This window comes from Marmota flaviventris, chromosome 12, assembly GCF_047511675.1.
Source record: "Marmota flaviventris isolate mMarFla1 chromosome 12, mMarFla1.hap1, whole genome shotgun sequence".
Lineage (NCBI taxonomy): Eukaryota > Metazoa > Chordata > Mammalia > Rodentia > Sciuridae > Marmota > Marmota flaviventris.
Window position 1 is genome coordinate 49,744,485 of NC_092509.1, and position 9,026 is coordinate 49,753,510.

Genomic DNA, 9,026 nt, shown 5'->3' on the forward strand with positions numbered 1-9,026 from the left:
GATTAGTTTTTCTCCTTACTGTACTACTTCCCACTGTTGATTTTTGTTGTTTTTCATTTCCTCTTCATGTAATGTTTTGCCCAAGACGCTTTGCAGAGCTGGTTTTCTAGCTGTGAATTCTTCTAACTTTTGTTTATCATGGAAGATTTTTATTTCATTGTCAAACCTGAAGCTTAATTTTGCTGGATACAAGATTCTTGGTTGGAACCCATTATATTTCAGCATTTGAAATACATTGTTCCAGGATCTTCTAGCTTTCAGCGTCTGTGATGAAAAAATCAGCTGTTAACCTAATTGGTTTACCCCTAAATGTAATCTGCCTCCTTTCTCTTGTAGCTTTTAAAATTCTCTCCTTGTTCTGTATGTTGGATATTTTCATTATAATGTGACTTGGTGTGGGTCTCTTGTGGTTTTGTACATTTGGCATCCTGTAGGCTTCTAGGATTTGGATTTACATTTCATTCTTCATGTCTGGAAAGTTTTCTAAAATTATTTCATTGAACAGATTGCTCATTCATTTGATTTGGACCTCCATACCTTCCTCTATCCCAATAACTCTTAAATTTGGTCTTTTTATGGTATCCCAGATTTCTTGGATGTTCTGTTCGTGTTTCTTATCAGCCTTTCTGAATTGTTTAGGCTCTTTTTGAGATGATATATTTTGTCTTCATTGTCCGATGTTCTGACTTCTAATTGGTCTACTCTGCTGGTGATGCTCTCATTTGAGTTTTTAGTTTGGTTTATAATTTCCTTCATTTCCAGGATTTCTGTTTTTTTTTATAACCTTTATCTCCCTGTAGAGTTGATCTTTTGCTTCTTGGATTTGTTTATGTAATTTATTGTCTTTCATTGTCTGCATTTGTTGTCTAAGATCTTCCTTGAGACTCCAGATCAACTGAAGCATGTATATCTTGAAATCTTTATCAGACATTTTTTCTTCTGCAGCTAACAACTCCTCTATTGTTGAGTTGTCTTGCATTGTTTGTGTTCCTTTTTCCCCTTGTTTCTTCATGATGCTCACATTTCTTTCAAGCTCTGTGTGACAGCTGTGTTATTATTTACTCCTATAAATTTTTGTTGTTTTTGTATATCTCCGAGGTCTCTCCTTTGATAATGCCTAGAGATGTTGGGTTCAATTGTAATTTAAAGTAAATTCATTAGCTTCATAAAAGGCATTCAGGTTCTGATGGCTTATAGAGAACTGAGGGTCAGAAGTAGGACTTTATGTTTAGGAGGAAAGATGTAAAGATATGGGGGCTAGTATATCTTAGCTACTTTGGAGGAGAGCTCTAATGAAGGAGGTTATTAACAGGAGAATAGACAGGAGTATTTTGGGGTAGCTAAGTACTTGGGAAGACTATAAGAAGCATCTAAACATTCATTTGCATTTAGTATATTACACATAGTTGAAATAGTAATGCTTGGGAAGGTGGGAGAGGAAGAGAAGGGGGAAGAAAAGTAAAAAGAAAAGAAGAAAAAAGTGAAAGAAAAAAATTAGAAAATAAAAAGAAAAGAAAAATGCACTCTTAGAGTTCTGTTTTCTTCTTTACCAGTAGATGGTGTTGTGCATTCCACATTGAGTCTCTGCCCTCATGATGTAGGAAGAAATCCATGTGGGGCTGCTCTCCTTCCCCTGCCAGGAGCCTCTCCAATCCCAGTCTCGTTAATTTGCTCCCAGCCTCTATCCCCCTCACTTCTTCTGCTCACCAGGCCCCAGTCACTGGAACTCCTCCCCACAGCCCTGGAATCACTCTGGGCGTGTGGCACCATGGTCACCCAGTGCTCATGATCAGTTGAATGCTCTTTGTTGGGAACTCACCAAGTCATCACTGTTGATCTATCACTAATCTCGCTGTCCGTGAGATCCACCCAAAGCTATGAGGTAGATTTTCCAAGATGGCGCGACCACCCGTTTCTGCGTAGGGGTGTCTGGTGAGGGGGAGGGAACTGAGTTATATCTCCACTAAGTCCAAACTTCAGTCCTTGGTCTGATGCCCCCTGGAGATGCAAATCACAGTCTGGCACGTTCTATCTCCAAAGGATCTGAAACTGTGTCTCTAAGCTGCCAGAACTCTGGAGCTTTCAATTCCGCTGGCCAGTTTCCATGCATGGAACAACTCAGAGTTTCACATGTTCTGGACTGCATTTGTGACCAGCCCTTGTTTATAATCCTGTCACAGGCTCCATGAAGTTTAAATTCATGGGTGAGGGCTCTATGAGGGGGAGCGTCTGTCCACCAACTTGGGATCACGTAACGAGTTCTCCTCTAATCCTCCATCTTCTTTCTCTATAATTTTTAGGGGCATTCTAAATGTTGCACTGTTGTGTAGTTTAATAAATTCAAGCATTTCCAGGAAAGAACCAAAAATTTTCTTTGTCATTAATGATCTCTGTATAGCTTTTATGGTTGAATCGTTTTTTTAGTTGGGATGAGTAAAGAGATTAATAATACATGGTTCCAAAGAAATGAGTGATTAATTGTGTTGTAACATATAGTTTTGCACCATCCATGAGCAAATCCTCTATCTCTATAGTTTAAAAAAATTGTAATGACACAGCTTAGAACTTTAATCAGGCTGTGTATAAATTCTAAATTAAATTCTAACATACATAATTTGATGAAAATCTACTATAGGAAAGAGATGCATTTCATGAAGCTGGATCTTACTTTCAGCTGCTAATATTTTTTAGGTAAAAAACACTGCCAAATAGCTCAAGGGAAAAGTGTCTAAAATTTTAGGGGGGAGAAAGATTTTTACTTAAGAAGAAGTTTTGATGATACCCAGGAGTGATATTCAAAGTATTTTATAACTGCCTTGGCATAAGTGCCAGTAAATCAGAGTGGATCCAAGCCACAGTGCTCAAGGTTGCAGTGGTCTGTGTGATTGTGTGATTTGTGTGTGTGTGTGGGGGGGGGGGGGTCCTGCAGGACCCCTGGGGTGATTCAGTGATGTTTACCAAGAGGAATGTTTTTTCCCACTGTAACAATCATTTTAATCATGAGAGCATTTACTGGTTATATTTGATCCATAGATGCTTCTGGAACTCATAGGAATCATATTTCAGACTCCCTGGGTGCCCATAGTATCTCTCCTTGAGTCTTCTGATGTCTCCTTCAAACTCCTTATGGTACTGTGATGGTGAATCCTTTTGTCAAGCTAATTGACATGTCTCAGTTATATATCTCTACTGTGTATGATAAGTTATACACAGTAGATTCTCTGGAATGAGGATTCCCATTTCCTAGGGTAGCATGTCAGAAAGGAAAAAACTAGTCTTTTTATTTGGTGGTAGTGGAAGGTACCAGGTATTGAACTCAATGTTGCTAGACCACTGAGCCACATCCTTAGCCCTAGTTTGTATTTTATTTAGAGACAGGGTCTCACTGAGTTGCTCAGCACCTTGCTCTTTGCTGAAGCTGGCTTTGAACTCATGATCCTCCTATCTCAGCCTCCTGAGCCACTGGGATTACAGGCATTCGCAACCACACCCAGTTCACCAGTTTCTAATTATAGGATGCTACTGATTTTCTACAACACAATGCTTGCATGTTTCAAAGAAAAATTTTTGAGTACTAGAATTTTGGTAGAAAATGATATTACAAGTTTAGGGAAAGTGCATGGATTGCTGTTCCTGAACTCTGTAAATGTTCAGGAAACACGTGGGGTACTGTAACTGTCATCATCATCTCTGGTGATCTGGGAATGGTGACATGAATGGTGCAAAACTTTCTCACATTTAAATAAGTGGTAAGACCAGGTTCCCATGTCTCAGAATGGAAAGTCTCAAAGGTAATTACCGCAGGCTTCACTTTTTTAGCTGGGTGTGGTTTGGTGTCTTATTACTATTTGATATGCTATCATCATTTCTGTACCATTTGAAAATCCTATAACCCTTCAAAGAAAAATGATTTTTAAGAATCTTCACTTTTTATTCTTTCTACTAAGAAATGGAAAAAGGAGAATGGGAAGGAATTGAACAGCATTTGATGTCTGTTTTGTTTGTCCCTTTAATGATGGGAATAACTCTGTTATAGTGATTATTATTATTATTATTACAAAAGTGTTATTGACTTGCATGTTCAGATGAGGGAAAAGCTCAGGAAGTTCACTTGAAAGCAGGTACCTTGATACAGATGCTGTAGATGCAAACAAGCTACTCTCATTTAGTGACTTTTACATCCAAACAGAAACAGCTCTGGCAAGTAAAGAGGAAACTGCAGCCTGGCTTTTGTGTGTTTTACTTGATGACTAACTACTTCTATTTTGTTTAGAACTGAAGGCAATTGATTTGAGTCCCAAATGTGTTGCTGTTTAGTTGTGTGCCTTGACCAGTATCTCTCTGAAACTTAGTATGATTTGTGTTGTATAATTGAATGTCACCCTGAGTAAATTATAAGGAAAAGACAATTTATTTAGCTCATGGCTCTGAAAGTTCAAGAGCATGGTGCTGGCATCTGGTGAGGCCTCTGGGTCATGAGGTGGCAGAGAATAGCACATGGTGTTACAGTTTAATGGATCTGAAATGTCGCTTGAAGGGCCCATTTTTTTTTGAGACAGGGTTTAACTAAATTGCTTAGGCTGGCCTTGAACCTATAATATTCCTGCCTTAGCCTCCTAAGTGGCTACTAGGATTACAGGTATGTGACACTATGCCCAGCTGATAATTTGATTCTGATATATGTATGTACATTGTGAAATATTCACCACAAATTAATTAACATATTTGTGACCTCACATAACTACATTTGTTAAAAAGTTTCTAAACATTCATACCCTATGGAACTAGACAAGTGTTTTAGTTTACATTGATAAAACTCTGGCCATAGAAATAGAATTGGACTAATCATACATTGTGGCATAATGCCTTTGAACTTTAGAGATATTTAGGAAACCGAAGACTACTAGTGAATGCTTTCCTTGAAACATTAGATTTGGCTCATCAACAATTCAAGCATAACTAGGAACAAAAATATATTATATGTCTTTTATTTACATCAAGCAATAAACCCTATCTTAACAACAACATAATTCACCTTCAGGAGCCAAAGCCATTTCAAAGAGTCACATCTTATCCTTCTTTTTGATATACATTTATACTGACCCAGTTACTTAGAAGTTTTTATATCCTATAAGAAGTCAAAAGAACATCTAAAGAAATGATTTTGCAAACTTAAATAAGTGGTAGTCTAGAAAAACTGACATGAAAACCAATTCAAGTTTCAAGTTCCTTTTTTTAAAAAAAAATATTACATATGCTGTACTTTTAAAAAGCAACTTGTCATAACTGATTTGTGCTCATGGTAGCAACTCTTCTAAAAAATACTTTTGAAATATCCTAACATGAGAGTTTTTCCTATAGAAATAAATCAGATTACTTCTATAGTAAGTGTCAACAGGCTGCGGATGTAGCTCAGTGGTAGAGAGCTTGCTTAGCATGGAGAAGGCCTTGCAGTTTAACTCCCAACACTGCATGGAAAGGAAAGGGAGAGAAGGAGAAAGAAGGAAGAAAGAAAAAAAAAGGAGTAGGCAGGAGGGGAGGAAAAGAAATGAGTCATTACAATAAATGGGCAAGTGGTACAAATATAAATATATTATGTACTAACTCTTTAAATTATTTTACAATGCTTTAGAATTTTAGTTACATCAAAGTGGTTGACATTATGACTGAATGGAATAGCACATAATAAGCTCCACCTTGGCCTGGCTGAAACTAAACCAAGGGTGGGTGGCATGGAGAGGAGTCCTCTTGGGCTCAATTGGGACACACTAGAACCTGCACTGCTTCAGGATGCACAGCATAGTGAAGGGGCGAAACTTCCCTGACAGGCACTTTAGTGTGCTAGGCCTCTGGGAGCCTATGACTGTGTATTCCCATGCCCATGCCCACAGCTCCACCCCCACTCCTCTGCAGCTGTTTCACAATGGTATGCTCCATTGCCTGGTACAGGTTTGAGTTCCTCACCAAAGACCTGAATGTCAACAGCCTGTTTGGGCATGGCTGGGAAGGCTGTGGCTGCAGTAGCAAAGCAGCCTTAGCATGATGGAGGTGCCAATGGTTGCCCCTCAGCTGTATTTGGGACTGGTCCTGAAAGAAGTACACAGGGCTTTGGTATCATTGTCTGCAGATATGAAACCAGGCCCTCATCCTTATAGATATCCTTGGGAGTTGGTGATATATGCAGCTATTGGATTTTTTCCTGTTCTCTTGTTTCTGTGGATATGTTGTCAATGTGTTAGAAGAAGGTGTTATGTGAAAAGAGAGAAAAAGCTTGCTCTAAATCCTGGTGGACTAATTGAAGAAAAATTTCAACTACTTGAAAAAGTTAGCCTTGTTCAAAAAGAGTATGAAGGCTTAGAGTCATCTTTAATGGATGCCATTTTGGAGAAGAAGTCCATAGAAGCAGAAAATTTGGGGGCAATATATGAAAAGCTGAATAGGTCTGAATTTTATTTGGGGATTAAATACTCTTTCTAGAAAAAGAGCTAAAAGAAGAGAAAACTAAAAATTCTCAACAGGATGAATTGATAGCACATATACCAAGAAGGATTAAGTCCCTAGAAGATGAATCAAAACCCCTCAAGTTACTAATAGCCAAAGTTGACACAGTCTTGAGAATATTTCAAATAAATGCAGAAGGATTTAAGTTAGCAATAAAAGAGGTTGTGAAAGAAAATTCCCAAATTCATATAGTCAGAAACAACTTTTACAAGAAGCAGAAGTATGGAAAGAAAAAGTGAAAGACCTTAATAAACAGAAAATAACATTGGAAGACTCTACAGTATATGCAGAACAAGTTCTAAGAGAGAAAGAAAATCACAATAAGTCTCTGACTGAACACTTGGTGCAGATGAAGGATTGGGCTTCTATACTTGGAGAAGATCTAATAGATGATGGTAACTTGGAATTAAAAATGAAGGATAAATCAGAAATTGGTGCTCACTTAGATGATCAGCCAAAGGGAGCTTTGAAGGAATAGGTTTATGGGGCTAATTAAATGCATTAAATGCCCCTTTTAAAACCTTAAAAGGAGAAAGAAATAAAATGTTTACTTTATTATCTGAAGTAGATGAAGTAAAGGAAGACCTTATAGAATATATTACAAAATCTTAAGACAGAGCAAGCATCTTTGCAGTCAAAAATACACAATTTAAAAGAGAGAATCAGAATCTTCAGAAGAAATTTAATGTTATGATTGAACTATATAAAAAATGTAATTAAACTCCAAAGAAAACTATATACCTAAAAAAAAAACAAAACAAAACAAAAAAAACTCCAAAGAAAATTAATAGGAGAGGGAAATTACAGGTAGAGTGAGAGGAGAAACTTTCCAAAGTAGATGAAAACATCAGCAATACAACTGAACAGCTGGGGAACTATAGAAAGAAAGTCAAAGATCTTAAAGAAGAATTGGAGAGAACCATTCATTCTTATCAGGGGCAGATTATGTACTGTGAGGGAAAAAAAGCACATTATAATGAGCTAGCAGCTCAGAGTGCTAAAAGATTCCTCAAGCTTTAAGGAAACAAAATGCTTACAACAGATAAAAATTAACTGAAAATTAGGTTAAATTTAAACTTTTAGGAAAAAAAGATGCTTATACACTTGATGATTCAAATACAGCCTTTGGCAGAGAGCATGCCCCAAACGGTCTCTCACTATTGAGTCAACCTTCATCTTAAATGAGAGGTCCTCTTTTGGAAAAGAAGGGTCCACTCATATTCTCATCTTTGGTGCCAATGGAAGGAGAAAGAGGCTCAAGAGGCCAAGAGTATCCTCTGGGACCTCAGATTATCAATGAAAGGAGAAAATCAGGCTATGTTGGGTGAATTGGTCCTCAGAGAGTGTCTTATAATACTGGGCCCTTGTCACCTCCATGGGAAAATGCCTGTAGGCTGATGATCCCTCCACTAAACCAACCATATTCTTATCCATATCTTCCTCTACAAAGGCAGGATGTATATTATTCATTTATGGTAGACTTTCTGGACCCACAGAACACAGAAATTTTAATATGCCTTCTTTGGATAAAGTGGATGGGCCTCTATCTTCAGAAATGGAATCTAGTAAAAATGATACCAAACTCAATCTTGGTAATTCCAATGTGCCTGATTCATCTCTCCCTGCTGAAAACCAAGCAACTGGCTCTGGTTTTGTTTTTTTCATCTTCCCCTCCAGTCAGAGGTGCATTGTTTCCAGTGGACCCAAGGAATCAGTTCATGAGAAGAGGACCTTGTTTCCCTCTACTTCCTCCAGGAAACATGTATGGAGCATCTGGAGATTATTTTCCATCAGGCCCACCACCCCCTCCATTCCCAATGGGAAATGTCTGTTCACTGAGGTGTTTTTATCATTATCTTCCCCCAAGAGCTGCATTCCTCCCCCACCTCCACATTCTGAATGTAGAAGTGAGTTTTCTTCAGGGTTGATTCCACCTTCAAATGAGACCACAACAAGAAACCTGATGCTTCTGATCTCTCTTCAAAAGGAATTTGACTTATCTCTCACTTTTAGTTTAAGTATCTTCTTTTACTTAATTAAATGATTATACTTTTGCTCCAGTTGAAGCTTAATGGAATTATAATTCTTAGGATAGTATTTTGTAAATAAAGATGATTTGAAAATGAATTCTATGAGTAAATTATTTTCATTTTATTTGATTCTAGGTAGTGTGACTTCATTTGATTAATTTACTATCACATAAGCAACAATGGGAGTTTTATATACAAAATCTTGCAGTCAGGGATATTTTAAAATCCAAACAAAGCATATGCCTTTATACAAAGAAATTTACTTATTATGATTGTAGCATGTGTGAAAGTAACTTTATGCTTAATGAAAGATTTTAATTGATTTAAAGCCTTGTTTGGCATTGATGATAATAAAAATCAGCTCATTTTCCCATAAATTAGAATAATCAGAGTATATTAAGTGTAAGCAAGAAAACATGACTGTCATGTAAACAGAATATTTCAAATATAAGAAATTTCCAGTTCTCAGGAAAACTTTTAGGAATTATAAGCCAC

At 37.2% G+C, this 9,026-nt stretch overlaps 1 pseudogene; it reads left to right on the forward strand.

The window, feature by feature from the left end:
* LOC114087189 (melanoma inhibitory activity protein 2-like) overlaps positions 1-7,682 on the forward strand; it is a 51,014-nt pseudogene extending 43,332 nt beyond the window's left edge.
* Positions 7,683-9,026: the final 1,344 nt, after the last annotated feature.